General features: G+C 44.8%; 1 long non-coding RNA gene across 2 annotated transcripts; it reads left to right on the top strand.

Annotated features, from left to right (window-relative positions):
- The first annotated feature begins 549 nt into the window (after window positions 1-549).
- On the top strand, window positions 550-24,776 carry LOC140616503 (uncharacterized). Of its 2 annotated transcripts, none has more exons than XR_012016975.1 (6): window positions 550-686; window positions 2,784-2,868; window positions 9,463-9,587; window positions 13,196-16,369; window positions 19,043-19,268; window positions 24,493-24,776. It is a non-coding gene; the product is annotated as an uncharacterized lncRNA (long non-coding RNA). The 2 variants fall into 2 exon arrangements; XR_012016974.1 differs by having other exon boundaries at window positions 17,547-19,268.
- The last annotated feature ends 48 nt before the right edge of the window (window positions 24,777-24,824 follow it).

Genomic DNA, 24,824 nt, shown 5'->3' with positions numbered 1-24,824 from the left:
GGAGATGTCACACAAACAGGAACCGAAACACTGAATGGAGTAGCGTAGTCATGGTTGGAGGCAGCACCTGGATGATTTGCCCGTGCCTGCCTGTCTCCCAGTGGTACTGGTGATGTGTATGCCTCTAATTGTTTAATAAACTATTATTACTCAAGATGTAGAAAAACTAAGCTGTTAAATGAAGTGGAAAAGGAGATAAATAACCTAACCCCAGTGGCCAATATAGGTAGAGGAACTATAATTGTATGTGTCTAGAAGCTTCCTGTCAGCCAAAGGTAAACAGAAATATGTCGGACTCATACTTCAGCATCTTCAACAGAGGCCAAAGCCACTTCTTCCCCACAACAGGTGTCAATGACTAATTGGAATGTACTTGTACTGTAAGCTGCTTTGCAAGGAGCAATAAGTGGGCTCCACTGAGATTGTGGATTATGCGTGGGAGCGGGTGTCTGTGCCCCTCTGCAGACAGGGGCGCTGCTGGTCTGGGAAGTGGCTGGGGCGGGGCAGGGCAGCTGGCAGGGACACTTTCAGTTCCCTTCCCTTTCCCTTGTGGCGACCTCTGCAGCCTCAGAGCTCTGGCTCTCAAAACAGCGGAGGGGAGAGGGCTGGGCGTGGAACAAAGCCAGGTGGGGAGCGCAGACACTGAACCAAAACAGCTGAGAGATTTAAGAGAAGCTTGGAGAGAGGTAAACTGGAATTCTATTTCTTGTTTGTACTGTTAAAATGTTCCTTTAATGTGAAAGCCTTTCTGTTAAATGAAGGGGAAAGGGAACTTTACGCCAAGTAGCAGCCGTAAAACAAAGGGAACAAAAGGAGGAAAGTGTTGAAATGGGTTTTGTTGCTATAGATAGATGGAGACAGATGGCTGGGTGATGGATGGAGCTCGGCAGCACTTGTAGCAAGGCCCTCAGAGCAGGTAGCCCGTAGGAGGAAAGAGGCTTGTCTGGAGAATGTCACAGAGTTAGGTCAGGTTCTTGGGAAAAAAAAAAAAAAACAAAACAGGTGAGATGTCCTTGCTGGGAAAGTTCTAGAAAAAAGGAAGACTTGGAACAGGGCACAACTGGAAAGGACTTTTGGCCTGTTCCATTTAATGGGCAATTGCAAATTCTCCTATAGGTCAGCTCTGCCACTGCAGGCCATAGGGACAGGATGGGACAGGATGGGACAGGGACAGGATGGGCCTGAAGACCAGAGAGTCTCCACCATTGGATGGAAAATAAAATGGACTTAGAGTAAATAAACTGAGAACTGCCTTCCCTGTTGAGTCTAGCTCCCTAAACACACACACACACACACACACACACACACACACACACTCACAGCTTCAAAAAGGAGCAAATAAGTTACAATAGCAAGAGACACTTAGAAGTAAACCTGTCTTGCTGCAGGTAGAGAGGAGCATAAATTTTGTGTGAGACCAATAAAATGAAGCCACTCTCCTACAGGAATGGTACCAGTTATTGCATCAGAGGTGACCTATAGCCACAGAAGGCCTATAAATTCTGGTGTTTATAGAGTCTTTTCTCATTCGTACTGCAGGTAATTAAATTGTGGGGGCATGTCTCATAAACTCCAGGGGCTTCCCCATAAAGTCCCTAGGCCACCAGATCGAGGGCAGAAAGATTCAATCAGAAACCCAGGGCCCTGCCTATGGAAGCCACCCCTTCCCTCCCCCTGGGGCCTGCTCGGCAGCTCCTGGCCGTTCACACTCTAACCTCACCAGCATGCTTTAATATTGGGCTGCTATTAGGAGGCCATTGGAAAACTGGACAGATGGAAATGTGGCTGGATTATTCCAGTGCTTCTAGAAGTTGGGGACTGGCACAGAAGGGGACCTCCACATTTCAGTGCTTCTGTCTTCTCCTGTTGCCTTTGGAACAAAATCCCATCACAAGAGGCACAAGTCTGTTCCCTCCCATGGACTACGCGCCACCTTGTTTCAGGGTGCAAGCCCGTCGTCCCTTCCCCATGGCCCAAACCTCTCCGCTGGCATCACTCCGCTGGGAAGTTGTGCATCTTCCTCACTAAACTGGGAGTTACCTGAGCACCAGCACCGAGGGTTCTCTCTGAACTCCTCAGACCAGCAACAGGGATACAGGAAGGGATTAACAAGTGGCTGTGAAAGAAGAAATAGATGTTCTCACCACTGGTGGGAAAGAGGGTATGATCCTAGCACTGGGGTGGCTTGGGGCAGACCAGGTGCTCACAGCTCACCAGCATTCTGCTTGCAGACAGCCAGGAGGGAGGCCAGGGACCCTCTATCCCTTTGTTCTGCACATCAGCCCCCACAAGGAGATCAGCATTTTCAGGTCCCCCTCCTCACTCCTTGGATATTAATCTTCCAACAGTCCTTTTTTTAAGATTTTATTTTATTTTATTTTTAAAGATTTTATTAATTTATTCATGACACACACAGAGAGGCAGAAACATAGGCAGAGGGAGAAGTAGACTCCTTGCAGGGAGCCCGATACAGGACTCGATCCCAGGACCCCTGGATCAAGCCCTGAGCCAAAGGCCGACGCTCAACCGCTAAGCCACCCGGCATCCCTAAGATCTTATCTTTAATAATCTCTATATCCAACTTGGGGCTAAACTCACAATTCCAAGATCAAGAGCCACATGCTCCACTGACTCAGCCAGCCAGGCACCTTCTTCCAACAGTTCCTAAGGCTGAAGGGACAACCCCCTTTCACTGTCTGTGCCAGATACTCCCTGTCACATTTCCTGCTTTGCTTTGCTACCTGAGATATGATGCATTCTAATTCTTTGTCTCTTCTTTCTAGAATGTTAACTCCTTGAAGGCAGAACAATTTGTCATTCTGTTTTACGGACACATCTTCATATATGGGAGCAGACTAGTAAGTGATGGTGAGTAGAGGAGTCAATGCAGGTGGTTCTCAGAATGCCGAGATTGCTAATTCCTTCTGGATCAAACCTGCAGCCCCATCTCCATGTCCCCTGGAAACCAGGCCTGACACTTGGCAGAAGTGAGTCAAAGCTAATAGTATTTATTTGGGGATGGGCTTCTAACACTCCTTCTTTTGACTCCTGCCTCAGGATGCATGCCAACGCCATCTCCCCTCGAGTCCCAGGTATTCCAATTCTTTAGCTGTCCTATAACAGGACCAGGCCTTCTTCTGGGGTATCACGCCAGCCCTGAGCATCTCATCATCCTCATCTGTCACCACCCACCAGGTGAAAGTGCCTAGACACAGTTCAGTCCTCAGGCATGGCTTGACTAGTGCTCCCCTCCTACCTTCTCCTGGCTGACTTTGTGTAGCCTGCTTGGGAAAATGAATGCCGTGCCAAGCAGAAGGCCAGAAACGAATTTGCATTACAGCCAGATATTGTCAGGCCCATTATATCACCATTTCACCACATTTTTTAGAGGTCAAATATTGTAACCATATTTTTAAAATCAGTTAAATGAGACAAATCAGGTGCTTTGCCCAAGCTAGTATGGAGCAGAGCTTCAAGTCGGCTCTAAGGCCAGTCTCTTGATAGAAGAGAGTGATAGACTTATACTGGCATGACACATCCTAAGGATGGAAAGACCATTGACTCTATTTATTCTGGTGCCTGTTTTGAGTGTTACTTATGGTACAAATACCCCGAAAGTTCCACTACTTTGGAGATGTTAATCTGCTGAAATGATGTGGATGTGACTCCTGAGAGTCTTAGAATGGGCATAGGGCCTGAGTGATCATATAGGGCTCCACGGACCTATTATATAGATGGAGAAAATGAGGCACAGGAGGGAAATATGTGCATCCTGATTTTCACAAAAAATAGTGAGTGATGTCATTTAGAACCCCAGTCTTCAATTTTCTAGCCTGTGTGCTAACCCCTCCTCTCCCCAGGTCTGCTTTTTTATGGCCTCACCGCAGCAAAGGGAGTCCTGCATCAGTCTTTCCCTGTGTAGCTTTCCCAAGTTGGGGTGTAGGATTCACTGAATCGGTCATATCCTGCACAGATAGAGGTTCCCAAAATGTCAGGGGTTCCCTCATGGGGAACAGAGGCAGCAAACATGGAGGTAAGGACTGGAGGAGGAGCAGGCATGTGCCAACAGGGTGAGAACAGGTGATACTTGCTGAAAACAGAAAAGGGGACCACCTGAAGATAATTTGGAGTCCCATCTAGCACCCATATTGTTTTTATCCCCCCCCCCCAAAAAAAGGAACTTTTTCTGTTTTTCAAGGGCTGTCTCACCTTTGAAAGGAGAGCAGTGAAACAGTGAAATGTGCCTGGCAAAAACCACAGGAGCCTGACCTCTTTAACTCCACCTGGTGGGGCCACAAATCAGGCAGCCTCTGGGGAGCCACCTTGGGATGGGACTTTTATGGCCCTCCTTTGGAAATCCAGCTCTTGGGCGGTTTCTGCCTCATAAGCAGACCTACCCACGTAGAACCTCGACATCGGTGTGGTTGATTTACGCCTTTAATACCGTGAGCTTCATTTAGCCAGTCTGGAAAACACATTTCGTCGTGTGAAGCTGGAGTTTTTCTTTCCTCGTCCATCCTCACCAGACATTCATTTTGGCGGTGGGTTCTGTCCTCATTTTCCCTGCTCCTTCTGACTATTCTTCTCTCTCAGGCAGCGTCCATTCTGGCTGAGGATGGCCCCAGGCATCTCTAACTCCCTCCCTGGGAAAGGAGAGCATGGTCCAGAGGCCAGAGCCTGGCTGGGAAAGGTTAGGAATGCTCCTTGACATTTTTAAATTTTTCACGAAAAATGGTATCATATCTACAGTGGTAGATATAATAGCAATTACCCTCCCCCGCCCCAGAAAAAATTGCAGCACCCTAAAATATTCACCTATTTTCATTTATCCAAATATCCTCTTTTCATGCTTGCAATTAAGCTTACATAAATGCTTAAAACTCCTCTTATTCAATAATGCTTCACTGGCAGAAACGTATTTCTCTTGATAGCAAAGTTCTTTGTAGCAGAGGGGCGGGGCATGGAAGATTTTTGTAGATTTTGTTATCCCAAGATATCCTTAATCATCTTCCAGGGCAACAAACAGCAGACTGGAACACATGACAGCTCAAGAGCGCTATTATCTCCACACCTCCCCTGGGGCTCAGTTCATTTTCTTCTCACGAATTCTCTATAACTTATACATCAAACCGTGCTCTTCGAATTCTTTTAGATTTCTCACTTTCAAGTTATGTCTTGCTTTTGCCACTTATTTTTTGTTATCTTTTTGTCTTCCTTTTTTATTTGCTCATAGTTCTTTTCATACAATCTTGTGTCCCCCTGCCCCACTCCGGCAAACAGACATACGTTCAACTTCCCCAACCCAGCCTTTTATATCCACTCACATTATTCTTTTCTCAGTGATGAGAGTACTTATTCCAAAATCAATGTATAGGAAACCTGGTGGGGGTGGGAGGAGGGAATGTCAGTCTATTGTTCCATCTTTACCAGGAGAACACTGCATCTCAGGAAGGTTGGGACTTGTTTCAGGTGACAGCTCGCTGGGTCTAAGGCCAGAGATTTACTCACTGTGTCTCTGGCCTGGCCAGATGGACTCTAGGGTGTCCAGGGGGTGCTACAGGGATATTACAGGGGTATGGGGGCTGTACGTTATCCCAGGGACTGTTTCATCATGGTGGGCCATTATGGGACAAGGACAGGGTAAGCTAGAGCTCACAGACACCCCCCCCCCCGGTAGGTGTCCATATCAGATAACTGGTATCTGGATCTTCCTGGGGAACATAGCTCTCTCTCAGGGCTAGAAGCCAGCTTTGAGTATGGAATGGCAGAGCACAAAAGGCACCCACCCTCTCCTTCTCATCCCCTCATCTGAGTGAGCCCTTTGTGTGGAGGGAGGGTGAGTCTAGAAGTACAGTCTTGCTGGGAAAAGACTGTTCGGGGTGACATGCCTGTAACAAGCAGCTTGCTCTTCCATGAAGAACCTCTAACAATGTCAGGGCATGTGAGTGTGGAAAGAAGCCATGGGGATAGCTCTCCCTTTTTCCTCCTCTGTCCATCTCCCGGGTGTCACCCACCAGTAAGCCAGGCTGGTGGGGGGTGGGGGAGGCTCTAGCCTGTATTTCATGCTGTGTGTGCTTATTCTTCTGTTGGGGCTGCTTTCTTTCTCTCTCCAACTCTATCCTTTATGAAGACAGAACAGTCTCCTTCTTAGCAGGCACCTTCTCTGATACCCACCCTCCTACCCCGGTCACAGCGACAGATGACACTCACTGGAGCCCCTGCTCAAGGCTTCTGCTCTGAATGAGAAAAGGGATGGCAGAGGGAGCCAGGCCAGAACTTGAGCAGTGGGGTCCTGATGCTGTCTGCCCCCTGCCACCCAAGTCACTGGTCCCTTTCCAGCACCACTAGCCTGCACCATCTCCATTCTGTCTGTCCCAGAGATGGACTCCACTCAGCCCACACTCTTATTTCTAGGGGAAAGGGGAGGTTGGGCGTCATCTGTGACAGGTGCAGTAGGGAGGCAGGGGGAGAACTGGGTTGCTTAGAAGAGTGGACAACAGGAGGAGAGGGAGAGAGGGGAAAGAGGAAGAAAGCAGAAAGAAGTGGATGAAAGAACAAGTGGAAAAAGGCAGACCAGGGGATGGACATGAAAAAAGGCAGGAACAGGAGAGGGGGAAGTGGCTGTGGAGAGAAAGCTATGTGGTGCTCAGCTGTGTGTTTGTTACATGGAATGGGAGGAGCAGGAAGGCTGACTTATCACAGCATAATCCAAAAGAAAAAAAAATACCCAAGGGGTAGTTTTCCTTTTTAACCTGTCCCTCAGGGGGAGGGACAGACCTGGGGGAGAAAAGGGCCTTTATTTCCCCTTTACTCCCAGCTGATTATACTCCATTTCCCCTCTCCTATTCGAAAAAAAAAAAAAAAGTGCAATTGCAATTTTGCTCTCAGTCAAATGGGATCTATCTAATTAAAAATAGCTTTGTAAGAAAAAAAAAAAAAACAGCTTTATAAGTAAGCATCAAGAGTGGCAAAAACGTCCGCATATGTGGACCTGAGGAATAGCCTCCAAACCCAACATGACCTTTTTTTGGGGGTAGGAAGATGGATTTTGTTTCCCTAAGGAAAAATGTCCCCTCTTCTCCCCACTGTTTGCTTTGGCATGAAAGGGAGAGAGCTTTTCTGGATGGAGACTCGGCGGGGAGTTGCCTTCTATCTGCTTTGCATGCTGCGCACTGTGAATTGATACTGTGCTGATAATTCCGAGGAGGGCGGGGGGTGCACAGAGAGTATCCAGCATTGTGAGCATCTGCAAAAACCACTTTGCTAAGAAATGATCTTTTCCCTCCACACAATGGCAAGACGTTACCCTTGGAATCTTCTCCTGACAGTGACGACAGCGGCAGAGAGTGAGCATAATTTCCCATGTCTCCACTGAGGTAGTTATTTATACAATTCTGCGCTGGAGTCTAAGTCGGTTTTGTTTTTTTTTTTTTTTTTTTTTTTGGTGTGTGTGTGTGTGTGGTTTTTTTTAACTCTGCCGGCTGCTGCGGCTTTTGCAACGAAATAATTACTTTTGTGCCAAGTACTTAGGTAACAAGATAAACAAGAGGCAACATAAATGGAATGTAAATATGGAACAAGTGTCTGTGAAGGGAAAGGCAGCCTAGGGAGAAAGAGCCTGGCTTGGCTTGCTGCATTCAGCAAATCCCTGGGGAGCTGAGAAAGCTTCCTTCACCCTCTATCAGTGTGTCTATGACTCTGTCCGTATCTCGGTGAGGAAGCCTCACTCAGATGGTTGAACAAGGGTCAATGGGCAACAGGGAGGTAAAAGATCAGGATTCACTTCATGCTATGGACAACTGCCTTTGCAGAGCCCCATGCTGGGGATGAAAGCAACACTGTAAACACAGGAAGCTGTGTCTGGGTCCCAGCTCTGACATCCATTCTCCCAGCAACCTCATGAGCAAGTCATTTCTCTGCTCTGGATCTCCACGTACTCATTTCTAGCATGAGGGATGGAACTGGGTGAGCTCACGGATCCCCCAACTCGATGTGATTTCTTCCAGACATTTCCATTATAGACTTTGGAATCCACAACCAAGGATCTAGAAAATGTGGATTCTAAATTCCAAGTCTGAATCTTTACTTAGCCAGGCAATTGTCATTTGGTAATACCATATGTTGTAGGTTGTATAGTTGAGAAAACCCCAAAAGATAGGCCACTCAGAACCTTCTGTGAATGTGACCTTATTCAGAGAAGCGTCTTTGCCGATATCAATAAGAAGAAATGAGATGATCCTGTATTAGGATGGCTTCTGATGGCAGGGGAAGCAGATCCAGAGATATGGGGGAGACGGCAGGGTGAAGATGTAGGCAGAGATGGGAACGATGCAGCCACAAGTCAAGAAATGCCAGCAGCTACCGAAGCTGGAAGAGGCAAGGAAGGATGCTTCCCTGGAGCCTTTTGAGGGAGCACAGTCCTGCCGACACCTTCACAGTCCCTGCCTCCACAACTGTGGGAGAACATATTCCTATTGTTTTAAACCACCCGGTTTGTGGTAACTTGTTACAGCCGCTACAGGAAACTCATACACCATCCATTAGCCTGAAATAATGACCCAACCCCTTGGTGAGATCTCCTCCTCTCTCTTCTATTTTAAAAGATGGGAATCTGTCCAAGTGGGTGTAAAGAAAAGAAAGAAAGAAGCAGAATCAGAAGGAGAAGAAGGAGAAGAAGCATCCCTCTGCCCAGTTCCTACCCTGACGGATGTCCCTCAGGACCATGTTACAGAAAAAGGGTTTCAGGGTATGTGAAAGTGGTTATGTCACTGTGAGAAGTGAGGTGTTGTAAATATCCCCTGAAGCCACCAGTCAGGAAACCTGGCTTTTAGCTCTCTCACTATTGTCAGGTAGCTGCTTGGCCTAGGCCAAATTACTTCACCTTTCCGGTTCTCAAGCTCTTTACCTATAAAGTGAGAGTGTTGGTCAGTGGCTCCCAACCCTAGCACAGCAACTATTTTGCAAAGCCCCAGGATTATCCTAAAGTAAAATTCAAAAGCAAAATCATCTCAATGATATAATCTATCTATACTTATAATTTAAAAAGTAAATGTAATGTACTAATCGTGACATGAAGGAGGAATCAAAGTAATTTATAATAAAATAATTTTTAAAATATGTGAGACATGTCTATATTAAAAAAATGTGATAGGCAACAGTGGAAAGGTTTGCACTACATATTAGGTCACTGTGAATGCAGGAGGGAAAAATGTGAGCTGACACAGGTGTACTGACATCTCAAATAGCACAAAGAAGAGTGCCGTCAGTGACACGCTTTTTTAACACTCTCAGAGCACTGAACACAATCTTTCCTTGATTTACAAGGAAGTTACATTTCTTGAAAATACCGTTTATATTAAAAGCATATTTTAAAGCATAATGTTATTTGATGTCATTAAATGGAGTGAAGCTCGGGCCAGGGTAATTATAAGCAGGTTTCTCACTGACATGCTTGTCCTACAGGACCTTCAGGAGTCATTGTAGAGTGCAAGACAATTCCACCTTGGGAAGGCTTCCCCACACAGTGCAGCACATCTAGCATTCCTGTCCCCTGCTATAATGCCAATACTACCTCATCACCGGAACAGGTAAAAATGGCTCCTCAAATTTCCTACCTCGCCCCTGAGGAAGGCACTAAGCCCCTTGAGAACCAGCAGATTTAATGTTCCTCACTCAACCCTGAGCTGAAGCCGAGGTGGACTCACCTTCTCTGGACCATTGTAATTAGTGTCAGTGCTTAGAGTGTCAATCAACAAACAGCTATTGCACTGGCACTCTTTGCTCTGCATTGAAGCTATAGAAGATGAACATTTGCTAGGCAGGACTTGGATTTCTCTGAAGACTGGGACTCAGGTCCCCTTCTTCTTGCCCTCCATCCTTCCTCCTCCCTTCCTTCATTTCTTTTTTTTTTTTAATTATTTATTTATTTATTTATTGGAGTTAAATTTGCCAACATCTAGCATAACACCCAGTGCTCGTCCCATCAAGTGCCCCCCTCAGTGCCTTCCTTCATTTCTTAGTTTTACTTTTCCCTTTGGTCTTCTTTCCATCACTTTCTTCTTTTTTTCTTCCTTTCCTCTGCTGAGTGCTTCTGAAACTCCAGTTTAGATTGATTAAATAAGAATGGCCAGGAATTAAGTGAGCATTCAGATTCCTGGCTAGAGCAGGTCTAGAAGGCCTAGTTCTTTCATGGGAAAGCTCTTTTCAGACAGGACATGAAGCTACATAATGAGCACCCGTTGTCCATTTACTTTTAGAGGAGGACTGTTTTAGAGCATTGTTTTTAGAAAATAATTCCAACGAGATATTCCCCCTAAACATGGACAAATTACTCACCTGGAGAAATATCAAACTCAAAGACAGTAGTTCCAGCTCAAGAGCAGTTATGGAAAATGGTTCTCCAGTAACCATATCCAGGCTGGATTTGGAATTAGGTGGGGGCCCCATACTGTAGCAAGCCGGCACAGTGCAGCTCCCTGCCCTCACACATGGGCTGTTGGTGTCAGCTACCCCGTCTCCCACTACAGTTACCTGGCATTTAATGAGCAACAAAGGTCTAGTTACTAAATTGAGTTGTACATGATAGTGATTAATGATAAAGAATAAGAGGCGTCCAACCTCACATGTCTGTAAATGGGAGAGATGTGGACACATTTTTAACCAGGAGAAAGGGAAAAAGAAGCAACTTTGGAGGAAGGCTGCCTGCCTTGGGGCTGCGATTTTGCCAGTGATTCTGGCTCTGAGGGTGGGGCTGAAGAGTGGGGTGGAGAACAGCTTCCAAGAAGCAGACATGTTTGACTCTGGCCAGGCTGGGTTTGAATACAGTCTTGCCCTTTATTAGAACCTGGGAACTTGAGCAAACTGATTAACATCCTTCATAAACTGGGGGTAGTGACTTCTACCTCTAAGCCTGCTGGGTGAACAGCTGGGATGATAAACACAAGAGGCTCCTAGGTTTCTGGCAAGTTGCAAATACTCTGTGATTTTCAGCTCTGCCTTCCCACCAACTCCACCAACAAAAATCCAAGAAAAAGATCAAGCCAGGAGAGCCTAGAATTGGGTGGATGAGTGACTATTTGCACAGGAGATTGAGGATAAGGGAAAGGTTCTGAGAGTGACCTGGGGTCTGGCAGGGACTCCCAGAATGGGTCTAGAGCAGGGTGTGCCAGAGGCTGGCCCCTGGGTGGAGGAAACACCTTCCTAGTCAAGGCCACCTTAGTAGGTCTCCACTGTGGAAGAGAAGCTTGGGAAGAATGTGAATGATGTTTTGTGAGGCTCCTTAGAGCTCCAGAGCACCCGAGGTCATCACTTTTAATTTACCAACTTTGAACCTGGTCTACTCTAAAGCAGAGAGCCTTTCTGGAGTCCTCTCTGCAGAAGATGGATCCAGAATGCCTTAAGCTCATCCCAGCCACAGCCTTCTAAGAACAAATGGATCCATATAAGCAGCCTACATTGATCAAAACCACAAGCCTGTATTGAGTTTCTTCTAGGTGCTTTATCTTCCCAAGTGCAAAGCTGATCATGCCACTTCCTTGCTTAAAGATTTCCATTGACTCCCCATCACCTACAGGATACTGCCTGAGATTCCTTAGTGTAGGTGACAAATCCCTTCCATCTGATATTCTCTACCTGCCAACCTTCAAATCCTGTCTCCAATTGAGCACATATGGTCCACATGCTGACATACCCTACGGTACCCATTACCCAAGACTTCTCACCATGCCCTGAAATATCACGCTTTCTCATGCCACTACAGCTTTGGATATGCTTTTCCACTGTTTTCATTCCTGTTCCCTCCCTGACTTTTTTTTTTTTTTTTGGCCACTATGATGTAGATCCATATCACACATCATCACTTGTGTCATGCCTGCCCTTAGAAACCACCAGCAGAGTTCGCCACCACTCCCAACCAGGGATAATCAGTTACTCCTCATTCTTTCTTGTCTCTCCTTCTATAATTATGATTAAATGTAGGCTGAACTTCCTCACTCTATGCTCGGAGTCACTAAGTCTCTCTTATTCCCCAGCATCTTGTCTCTCTGTATAATACCAGCTGTGTTCTGGTATTCTTTAGATCATCAACAAGTTTATGATTGAGTGTGATCTGTTACTGACTTAGTTTCTAGTTATTATGTTTTTAATCTCTAGAATTATCTTTTGTTTCTTTTATTAAACTTGATTGTTGATTTCAGTAATTCTTGATTTCTAAGCCATACTGACAAACCTCACATTTATTTCTCTAAATGTGTTGTATTAGTTTGCTAATTAGCTTATCATAATAAAATACCATAGACCGCATGGCTTAAACAACAGAAATTTGTTTTCTCAGAGTTTTAGAAGCTAGAAGTCCAAGATCAAGGTTTCAGCAGGTTTGGTTTCTCCCAAGACCTCTCTTCTTGGCCAGAGGATAGCAGCCTTCTTGCTGAGGGGTCATGTGGACTCTGGTCTGTGCACACACATCCCCAGTCTCTCTTTGTGTGTCCAAAATCCCTCTCCTTATAAGAACATCAGTGGTCCTGGATTAGGACCCACCAGATGACCTCATTTAACCTTAATTATCTCCTTAAGGTCCCCATCTCCAAATATGGTCACATTGAGGACTACGGCTTCAACATATGAATTTGTGGAAGGACACAATTCAACCTACAACACATGTTAAATGGACTTATTTTGTGTTTCTGTTTCTTATAACCATTATCCTTACTGGTCTGATTCTGTGGCTTGAACATTTCTGTTGGCTCTTGCTTATCTTGTACAATGAGTGATTTTCTGTTAGGAACATATATTCTTTGGCACTTATATGAAGGAATTCTTTGAGATCTGTGTTTAATGTATGTTCCTCTACAGAGAATTTACTTCTCCCAAGCATCTGGCGGGGGGGGGCACTTCTAATTTGCAGCCGCTTAAAATTTAACTTTGCATTTAGACTTTGTGGGGTTTTTCAGGAATGTGTGTGCACAGTGAGGTGTGTTATACAAAGATCATAGGAGTTTCAGCCCTTACCTCACCAAAGGGGAGTTTTTAGTTAGAAATTCTCCGAGAAAACTTTAGTTTTTGTTATACCCAGATACAAGGCCAAGGAAGCTCCCAATCCCTGCCCCTCCCCATTTTTTTCTGCCTAGCTGCTTTGAGTTTATCCTCTTTGATTAATTGACTGTATCATGGCCTCATTTCTTCACCCCTCCTGTATCAGTTTCCTAGGATTGCAGGAGCAAATTACTACAAACTTGGCAGTTGAAAACAACAGAAGAATATTATCTCACAGTTCTGAAGCCAGAAGTCTGCAATCAAGATATTGGCAGAACCATGTTCCCTCCAAAGCCTCCAAGGGAGGATCCACCCCTGCTTTGTCAGTTTCTGGTGGCTCCAGGTGTTCTTTGGTTTGTGGTGACATGGCTTCAGTCTCTGCCTTTGCTTTTACATGGCCCATGGCCTCCTAATCTGTGTGTCTCTGTGTCCTTTCCTTTTCTTATAAGGTTAACAGTCATTGGATTTAACCCTTCTTTCCCCAGATCTAGGATAATTTCTCCTTGGCATCCTTACGAATTATATCTGCAAAGACCCTATTTCCAAATAAGATCATATCTTGAGGTTCTAGTTGACATGAATTTTAGGGGGAAGCTCTTCAACCCCTACACCTCCCAATATACATACCCTATGCCATGCCCTTTGTATTGACCTCCTCCTCTGACTATCATCCTAGCTGTGTGACTTTCTTCAAGCAATGGGATGTTACCCATTGTGCCACCTCTGCTTGTGCCTTGAAGAAGTGCAAGGGCAGTTCTATTTGTTGTTCTTGCCCTCTGGCAAATTGCCTTGAGAGAGCCATGTCCCTGGCCCCAAGCATAGGCTAGGAGAAACAAGAAGGAGAACAAACACATTCTAGTTGCCCCATCTAACAAGATCCTAGTGGATAGACAGATGAACTGGATACCTGTGAGTGGGCTTAGCCAAGATCAGTAGAACGGCCTGGCTGCCAGGCTAGATATGTGGGTAAGAAACAATTATTTTTTGTGTGTCACTGAGGAGTTGTAGGTGTCTCTTACTCAGTAGTACTCTGTAATACACAAGTGATGCCCCACCCCCCCAGCAGGTCTCTCTTCTGAGATCCTCTTATCTGACCTCCTACCATACCCAAGCCCTAGGTTTCATCTCCTGTCCTTCAATACTCTAGTATCCCATTAAAGTAGATTCTCTAGGAAAGCAAGGATCTGTAGATCTCTCCAGAGAAGGCCAGCTCCAGGACATGCCCACCTACATAGAGTCACTTTCTTGTCGCCTTCTAATTTACAAGGACTTCCCTTACCTTCCTAATGACCAACAATTTAAAGAAAATATATTTTTAATACAAAATTTGCAGGTACCCATTGGTGGGAGAGAGTTGTTTGGCCTATCTCCTCACCAAACTATGGTTTTCCAAATAGGAGAGAAACTGCAAAGTGCCTTGCTCAAATTGTCTTTCTCCATAAGTGCTCCTCTAAGACAGACCATTAGCGTCTACCTAGGTTCTATGTAGAGTCACAGTTCTTCCCACAACACTTTGGGATCTTACCACTGGAGTAGCTGAGGGACCCTCTCTGACTTGTGTTAGAAATCTCACCTGCTTTTGTGAACGGACTGGAAGTGTCTTCTCCTGGGGCCCCCTTCACCCATTCACACACTCTGGTCAGCCAGAGACTGACCTAGAGCCTCGGCCCATTGGGGTACAGCCCAATCATAATTGTGATTCTTCAAAGCCAGTGATTCACATCACTGAATCAACCTCAGTGCTTCTCAACTGGAGCCTATTATCATGATCATTACCTGCCACCACCTTTTTCTATTTCATCTAACATGACAAGTGTTTTCTTTCTTGTACAGTTTCAGTATCTTTATAGTATAAGCACAGGTGTATTTTATTTGAATAAATCTTTTGTATGTATCAACTAGCTAGGTTTTGTTCAGTCTGAAATTACAGGAGGTGATAAGCCATGTTTCCAGTTCAAGACCACTTCCTGTACTTTCATGCTCCTACTTGACAACCTTGCTTTCCCCCTGCCCTTGTGGCTGGGCTCCTGGAAAGCAGACATAGTGATAGACCTGAAAGCAGCTCCTAGAATTTACCACTGTTGACTGAGTCTTTGAAGTTTTTCCCAAAATGTTGGGGATCTTCCCATGGATGCCATACAGATGGAGTTTCCTGTTGGAGAATAGGAGGTAAGAGCCACATTGGAACCACAAGTCAGGAGGCCTCTGGGGCCAGATGCCTTCTGTGTCTTCAATTTAATATAATAAGCACTTATTAAAGGATGAAGTGTGTGAGCATGTACCTGAGAATAGAACTGAAACCCAATATGAATGAACGGAAAGGAAGAAAGAAATTAGAATTTAAGTCAAGGGAGGGTCCCTCAACTCTGATAAATGAATGATCATATTGCTGACTTATTAGAGGTTTCCTAGTTAGCAATAAAAGAGAACAAAGATGAAAGGAGCAGTCTTCTTGGGAAGACAAGACATTTCAGGTAAAATTCATGTTTCCCAGAATGCACTACCTATTCTTATCTTGCTTCTTCTGAAAAAGCAGATGCAGCACATTTCCCTACTTCAGAATATGGTGAGCCAGATCTGGTCAGTGGAAGGTGGTTTATTTTTAATATGGCATATTTCACTCCACCCTTATTTAAAAAGAAAATGCATTCAATAGACTGATGTCTATAACCAGAAATTCAAATTATTAGCTTACAGCAGCTTGAATTATCTAAAGTCTCTGAAGACCCAAATTACAGTCAGATTGAAATTTACAATCAGAAATGCAAGTATTCCAGAAACTGCCTGTATAAGTAGACCCATACATTGGGCCAAGTTACAATTAAAAAGTTTTCTTGAGAGCTTGGAATCAGAACAAAGGAAGTCAGAGGGACAACACATTTAACAGCATCAAACAAACACAACCTGATCCACTATCTTGCAATGGGGTTAATCTGGCACACAGGTCAGGAATACAGAAAGTATACTGCCTTCAGCTCCTGTCATCTATTTCCACATTTAAGACAGTCTGCCACTATAATGGGATACTTTTTTGGGTGAGAATCTTCTGTTCCATTAGTACCACTGGTTGATTTGGGGAATCCGTTTTCTTATTTTTTCCTAGCTGACCAATTCTCTTCAGATCAACAAACTCTTTCTTTAGATTTGTTAATGCTTCTAGTAGAGTTACAGCCGTCATTAGAAAATTCTCTCTTAAGCCTAACACTATCTCTTTTTAACTTTTTCCCACTAGTGGCCCAGAATTTAGCTCTGTATGGAAACAGAAAAATGATGCCCTGTTCCATGACAGCTCCTAAATAACTCAAGGCTTGCTATCTTCAAGGTTGCCACATACACTGGTGTAAGTTGTACCCTAAACAAGGGAATATATATGGGGAAGAGTGGGTGAAAAACCTGGTATGGCACTGCCCTTGTCTCGAAATGGTGTTGTTCTCTTCTTTGCCAAAAGCTTTATACAGACAAGCAATGGGCATGGCAGTTATAGTGCTCCACATTCAACATTTTGGGCCCAACAACTATTTCTTAAAGCTATGGCATTCTGAACTCTCTCTGTAATATTCTCTAAAGATGAATTACGATTTATCAATATCCTATATAAATGTAGCATCCAGAATTGGCTAAAATCTACCAAAAGCAATGAGATGGCTACATTCCCTTGATCCATAAATTACAATTCACATGCCTAAAAGTTACACTGACTTGTTGTTGTTGTTGGTGGTGGTGGTCTTATACCTCTCCTTCCTGAGTAATTCAGAATAAAATAGAAGTTTTGAGTAGGAATCCTAAAGATCACTTTGTCCAATTTTATCATTTTAGTTAACACAAGAGGGTAAGCAACTCTCTTAAGAGTTGCCTGCATTACAGAAGGGTCTTGTCCCTTAACTTTCAGTCAGGAGAACTAAACCATATCACACTGTCTCTCTCTCTCTCTCTTTTTTTTTTTTTAAGATTTTTTTATTTATTCATTTGAGAAATAGAAAGAGTTCAAGCAAAGGGGAGGGTAAAAGAGAGAGGGAGAACCAGACTAGCCACTGAGCAAGGAGCCTGACTCAGGCTGATCCTAAGACTTCTTGGATCACAGTCTGAGCCCAAGGTAGATACTAAACCAACTGAGCCATCCAGGTGCCCCATACTGTCTCTCTTTTAATTTCAAAGTGACAGTGTGAATTTTTTAGACGAGGTTATCAATGGGAATGTCCCTTTCACTTCTGAAGAAACCTGGTAAATGATGACTGTTTGAACCATGATGGGCATTCTGCAGGGTTTTGAGGGGTCCAGCTTTCTTCTGTTGGCCCCAACCCTGCTGTCCTCCAAGCATCTGTGGTCCTCGGTCAATTTTTCTTACCTAGCCCTTGTGCAGCACTCCGTGTATGACAGCAGTCAATAACCTCCTTATTAATTAAATGACACTTTTAAAAGAGCTCCTCCAGGGGCTCTGAGAAAGCCAGCTTTGGCTAGCTATAAAGTTTTCAGTAATCATTTAAGAAAAAAAATGTGATTCATCATCTTTATGGCAGATCACGGCCGCCACATTCTCCCCAGGAGTTCCATCCATCAAGTTCCTCAATGCAAGGACGGCTAACAAGGTCCCTGTCACTTTGGGTGAAATATACAGGTATCACCAGAGGCTCCTGAACCCACCATGAGCAGAGAGAGGTATAGCTATTTCCCCATCCCAGCATGCTCCATCCAGGAAGCCAGCAAGATGGCTTTGCCTTGTTTTACATCTCCATCTGCAGAGTAGAGGTGGGAAAGAAGAAATCTTTTGGTTTCTTCCTTTCATGAGAATGGTTTCCTATGGGTAAGATGTCTGAAGTGATGAGCCCAAACTTTGATGTCTGAGATATTCACCATAAAATTGTTTGCAACAGTTACAGGCTTTTGTAGGACTTCTGCTTGTTTTCTTCACATTCCACACTGTAGACAGCAACTACTATGTGTACAGTATTTTGCAAAGTGACTCTGGTTATGTTATCTCACATGGTCCTCACTTTGGCCTTGTAAGATAGGCTGGGCAAGGGTTATTATCATTCTTATTTTGTAGAGGGGGAAACTGAGGCACATCCATGGTCACTTGGATTACAGTGGCACTGTAAGATTAGAGCTAGGATCTAGCTTTCAATTCCATACATTTTAAATGATCATATCACTATGCCTTCCATCCTTACTAACCCTGTTTCTTTTCTGCGTATAGGACAATTGTATTTTGAATTAAGTTGTTATGTAGCCCTTTCTGTTTGCATGCATCAGGAATATCCTCCCTCGAATAAAATACTCAGAAATAAGGTGGGATGCTATGTTTGGACTTTCCAGTCAATTCAGGTGAGCCACCAGTAGACTCCATATTGTTCTTATCAAGAAATTTCAGACTGTGGGGGTCAGCTGTCCACTGTCCTGAGTAGCTAGGCTACTGTGAATAGATCTAAACCTTTCTCTGACCACTGAGGCTTGGGCAAGGGTGACTCACAGCTAGCCTTGCAGCCTGTTTCTCCAGCCATTGAAAAAGACTGGAGTAAATCTGAACTGAGTTCAGCACACACCTAGAAGTTCTGTGTATATGCAGTAAGTCAGTAAGAACATATCCAGACTCAGTTTACATTCATTGTGTGTGCCACATTAAGTGCTTTCACCTGGGTTATTTCATTTAATTCCAGTTCTCTGCAGTGGATATTATTGCCTGTATCTTTCAGAAAAAGAACTAAAGTTCAGAGAGGCTAAGTGAAGTGACACTCAGTGATATGCTTCCTTTCACTCCTCTCATATAGGTGATAGAAAGCTGTTTCTGTAGATCTCATGTCATTATGATCACTCCATTTCTTCCTTCATGTTTGCTTAATTCACTGGCCATGACCCTATGAGCTATAGACTAGTTCCTTTCTCATTACCATTGATTCTAGACATGGCCAATAAGGCATGGACCAGCAAGACACTGCAAATCTCACCCAGAGCTGGAAGCCTGCTGTCCTGCCCTGAGTAAGGAAGCGTTCTTCTTTCTTTCCCTTCTGTGAATTAGGCTGCAGATCCCTGGAAGTGGGAGGCTTCTAACTGAGGATCAGTGGTTGTCTGCTCTTCTGCTATCGTTTCCTGACATGCTGAACCAACTGGTTTACCTGCCAACTGATTTACCTGCCACTCTAGGCTGAAACACCATATCAGAATTCCCTGCAATGGAAATGATCCATGAAGGCAGAAGAGGAGATATGTTAAGTCATAAGAACAGGTGTTTGTTCAGAATGATGGTGAGTGAGTCTGATACTTTCTTTTGCACAACCTCAGAGGGCAGAGTAGGGGTGGATAGCAGGGATATGGATGAGAGAAAAGAGGGGGGGAGGAAATCAGAGGAAAGGAAAAGAGCAATAGGACTCAAGTGAATTAAGGAAAAGTGAAGGAGAGGGAAGAGAAAATGTGTGAGGGACATACTTTTTTTTTTTTTTCCCCCAGCTGCTGCCTTCTGGGCTTTCCCTATGCCTCAGCACACCCACCTCCCATTCCTGGAAATGGTCCACTGGTGTCACTCCTAGAAAACTCACAGAGCCACACCAATGTCCATTCTCTCACTCTATTGAGCAATCTTGAAGAATTTTAAAAATCCTTTTACTCTCAGTTCAGCTGGATGGGTGAGATCTCAAGAAAACATTAGGTAGGTAGATAGATGATAGATAGATAGATAGATAGATAGATAGATAGATAGATAGATAATAGATAGATAGATAGATAAATAGATGATAGAGATTCAATGCCTACAGATACATGAAATGAATGAATTTATGAAATGCTGTTTCCTCATTCTTATTAAACCAAAGACACAGCAAGGAATATGGCACTCTCTCTTTCCAGATCTTTCCTATTTCTTCATCCTACTTTTCCTTTACCCATTCTCCCTTCGTAAGGGAGAGTAACTAACATTTCTGAATGCTCATTATTTGAAGCCATTGTATTTGCATTTATACTAATCAGAAGCCTTCTAGTTGTAAGTAACATACTTAATAACACAATGTAGCTTAGACACAGGAAAGGAAAATCATTGGTTCTTCAACTAAACTTTGAAAAGGCAAGAGGAATTGCACCCTCTAAGGCTGATGGACCCAGGGATGAAGCAGCAGCAGGCCTGGCCCTCTGGCTCTGTATCTGTCCTCTCACTTCAGTCCAGGTTGGGGGTCATTACCCCAGAATCCTTTGCAAGGAAGGGCAGTGCCACCTGCAGTACTGAAGGCCTGATTTTAGAGCTGCCATCAAAGGGCAAAAAGGGCAGGGTATAAACCCTAACTTCAGAAGAAAAATGCTCAGGGAAGGACTCTAGATGGCATCACATGGGTCATATACTTCATCCTGGACCAATCACATGGCCAAAAATATGCAACGAGTGATTTGAAAAGCTTGGGTGGTCAGCAACCAAGGGGTGGAGCACTAGGATTGGCAGCTTTAAGGGATATAATAATAAGAATTGGGAATGACTTGTATCTAAGGTGAATTGGGGTTCATATTGCAGGAAAAAAAATGGAGGACATGAGTTACACACAAAAAACAACAGATGGCAAGTTACATTCTTCATTACATGTAATCCTCAGGTCAACACCAGTGTTTGGTACGCGTGGTGAGGCAGGCTGTGTGGGTTTTTTAACGCAGATCCCCAGTAGCTGTTGGTGGGGCTAGGGTCATAGTAGGTACTCAAATCCTTGTTAAGTGTAAATGAGATACATGCTATAATTAAGCCCATTCTATAAGGCTTGGTAGGGTGAAATAGTCAATGCAACAAAAGGGTTATACCTAAGGGCTGTTGCCTCCTTCTTCATTTTACTAGGGATTACACTCTACCACCCAGCTGCAATGAGGTCTGACTATAACATATTTCCATTTTCCTATCAGAGCATGACCATATAAGGGCCTGGTCCATGGGGCCCTTCCTTCTCTCTGAATAGGGAAGGAAGAAAGATACTGCAGCTGGGGTCAGCTCAGGTGTGAGGCAGGCCTGACAGGAGATGAAGATGAACACTTATGGAATCCTGCTCTGGTTTGAAGGCTGACCTCCCTGAGCAGGATCCAGCAGGTGAAGGCAGTATCCAATGCTTCTGTTGGATCCAGAAGTAGCTCAGGTGATCATCAGTATCCACGTGAGGCCTGGAGAAAGAGGAGTCAGTTGGTTGCACTGGAAATAAAACTGATAGATGCATGTATTTGGACAAGAGCAAGATTCCAACCACATGGATGGGACCTCGGCACAGTGACCAGGCTCCAAACAAGCCAGCTGGGGTCTAGGAAGGACTGGCCAGGACAAACAAGGAGCTGCCATGCTGGGTAAGAAAGTTGAAGCAGAGGCTGGATATAGGGGAAGTCTGTGAATTGGCTGTCAGTGAGTACCCAGAGCTCACCCTAATATTCCCAGAGTACAAAAGCAAGACCTCATCTCTCTCTCTTTCTCTCTCTCTCTCTCTCTCTCTCTCTCTCACACACACACACACACACACACAGAAACTCCTGCTAGGAAGGCTGGGAAAGGAAGAGGTTGGCAGGAGAAGGCAATAGAGAATGAATCAAATTGGAGTCCATAGGAGCAAGGAGAAACTTCCCTTTCATATAGTGAGGCAGTTCTAGAAACTTCTGCATCACCCTCTCTTCCCCTAGCCAGGCCACTTAAGAACTCTCCCATCATGTCTTCTTCTCCTCTTGCTCAACTCTGATATCTGGGATGATGCATGCCTACTTCCTTTCATTTTCCAAAGTCATATATTGCAATTGACCTGGAGCTGCACGTTAACATCCCTTTCTCTCAATACCCATCCAGGACCTAGCATCAGGCTGTGCAAATCAAATCCCTGAGTCCTTGATGCCACACCTCCTGTCAGGTCATAGACTACCTGGTGTTCGGCAGTCCACTGTAGCCCACACTGCAGTGAGGATACTCCCCATGACTCTGTAACTCTGTTGGAAGGGGCCTGGGGACATGGAACTGTAGAGTCTCTGAGGCCAGCTTTGAAAAATAAAATAAAAGAAGAAGCTAATACCCCATTTGTGTTTCACTTCCATTTCTCCATTAAACCAATGAGGGAAACCAGTGTCCTGTATCAATTCATAATTTAAAACCAGATTCAGCAGCCAAGAGTGGATAAGTGACATAATTTGCTGCCCTGGAGGAGGTTTCAAGGCTGCTTCTTCCCAGGAGAGCTGTCCCCCCTGCTCTCCAGGGCAGGTGGCTCTGGCCCCAGCATCCCCAGGGCCCAGCCCCTGGCTCACTAGAGCAGCCTGGCCCTGCAGCTATACCCCCCTGAGCAGCCAGAAAAGCTCCACTGAGTGGGAGCAGGCTATTAGCTACTCTGAAGATCACTCCCTTGATCAAATAAACTAACTGCACTGTTTACTGTGTAAACGTGGACTGAAGCAGCAGCGCAGAGGGGGGTTCATAACAAGGGCTGTTAATATTTATGGCTGACATCAGCAGGCTTCTGGCACCACCATAATGAGCCCATCCCAGCCTGAGTCGCTTCAACCTTCCAGCAGAGGCAAAGAAGAAAAAAGCAGAAAGCAGATGGGAGGAAGGATGAGGCATGCATGCCTGCATGTAGAGCAGTACCCAAAACTTTCCTGATGTGAATTGCAGGGCCAGTGCCAGAGGTAGAAATGTCTACAGAGCACCTGCTATATATGGAACATTGAGCTGAGGGTTGCAATATGGAGGTTAAAAGGAAAACCAAGGAACCAGGGGAATGAGTGCTACTATAGGAACACTCAAGTCCAGACCAGGCCAGCCCCTATTCTCTAGGTCAGGGAAGCCTTCCAGAGCTGACAAATATGGTTTCCAGCTGAATAACTTCAATGTGGGGGAAAACTGTGGTGATCCTTCTTTAGAAGGAAGTGGGTACTCATAACCCCAGGGACTCAATATCTCTCCTGGATGGCTGTCTCATTCTTCCATGAAGGAGCCTCTCTGAGCTCTTTTCCTGAGTCTTGTAGACTGGGGGCTCCATACTGAGGCCCTCAAAGAAGGTTGTGGTGGGCTAGTAGAGAGGAGGCAGCATGGGGCAGCAAGAAAACCTTGAGAGCCCAGTGGTTCTCCAAGCTCCTTAGGAGACCCCCATGGGGCCATGGGGCCATGGTCCTCACTGTGAGTGATGTGGCTGACCAACATCCCACTAGGAGTAGCTGCTCTCCTCAGGTGGGAAAGGACTGCTCAGCACTGAACCTACATGCCTTGACCAGGCCCAGGACACTTCTAGCAACCTAAGTGATCCAAAAGGAATGATCCACCCTGGCTCTAGGCCTTCTCTGCCAGTCCTATTGACTATGTGATGTTGGGCAGAAAATCTCATTTCTCTGGGTCCATTTCCATGTTTGCACAAGGAAGAATTTGGACTAGGCAGGAAGCACTAAATTAATCTAGCCTGGACTGGTTGAAGAGGCCAGATAGACACAGGATATGCATTTACATAGAGAAAAGTGGCAAAAGGTTGTGCCAGCCAATACCCAAGGCTGGGCCTCTGGGGCTCCAAGAACCTCAAGAAGGTACATGACTGTATATGTAGATGTGTGCATTTCTTGAGAGGAGAGGGTCAATAGCTTTAATTGGATTCTTAAAGAGTTCAAAATGGTTGAGAACCACCATATTCAGATCTGATAAAGGCTCTTTAACATTCTAAGATCTTCAACTTCTGAAACTTCCATGCCTCCATGAGACTTTCTCCCTCAAGATAAGTTCTAAATGGGGCTTCCCCAATGTCTTACAAGTGCACAGCAGGGCAGTGTTCTGGGGTAGCAAGAAGGGAAATTGTACCCAGCACAGAGTTAAGGGCATATTCTCTTATTACAGGGATATCTGTGAGTCTCAGTTTTCTCATCTATAAAATTGGCATAATAATCAAGTGTAATTGCAATTCTGGAAACACAGGCAAATGTGTAACAAATCATTTATGGAAAGCACATAATAGTCCATGATAAAATACCATTAACCATGTGTTTAGATTTAACAATCACTCTGCAGTAGCATCTGCATGAGAGAATCATTTTTAGGATTGTATGTAATGATGAATATAAATTGTCTGGCATGGTGTAAGTGCCAATAAATGTTAACCAACAATGATAATTATAATTTTTATCTCTGTGCCATGGTCTGTATCCTGGGCTAAGGTTTGCCTCTTGTCCCCAAGTGATGCCTTGAGGCATGCCCCCAAGTTCTCTCTAGATACAGTGTGTCAGGAGGAGTCTTCTTATTTAAGACCTCAATGGGAGCAGATAGACCAGAAGATGGACCAAGAGTCCAGGCATTTGGCCAAGTAGCCAGAGGCCTAGAAGACCCTGTAGGGACAGTGGACAAGTAGTTTAGAGGGCAGCAAGTTAAACAGGGGCCAGGGTTCTGTAGCAGTTGAGAGTAGTATGGGGGATGTACCCCATGATTAGTGTCCAAGTATTGATTGTGGCTAAAGGGAGATGTGCCAAAGACCAGCAGGTGATTTCTGTTTCTGATTACCACAGGTTTCAAGGCACTGTGATTTCTTCTCAGCAGGGAGAGAGCTGCAGAAATAAATGCAATGCAAGTGTGTGTGTGAGTGGCTGAGCATTCTCCAAGAGCATGGAAGACCCAATTCTCCCTGCAAAGCTGGATCTGCAAATGTGTCTCCCTACCCATTATTTAATTAAAAGGGATCTCCATCCTTGTGGGGGTAGGGTATAGTACTGGTGGGGCAGACATGCTTAGAGAAGCTAGAAGGGCTCTCCTGGGTTCTCTGAATAAGAGTCAGATCCCCAGAGGGTAGGGATGAAGCAACTTTGGAATGGGGGCGGGGCGGGGGGGCGCGTTGCTTGAT

The sequence above is a fragment of the Canis lupus genome, chromosome 24, assembly GCF_048164855.1.
Source record: "Canis lupus baileyi chromosome 24, mCanLup2.hap1, whole genome shotgun sequence".
NCBI classification, from domain to species: domain Eukaryota; kingdom Metazoa; phylum Chordata; class Mammalia; order Carnivora; family Canidae; genus Canis; species Canis lupus.
Note: the sequence above shows the minus strand (reverse complement) of the source record. Positions and strands in the feature narration are given on the sequence as shown.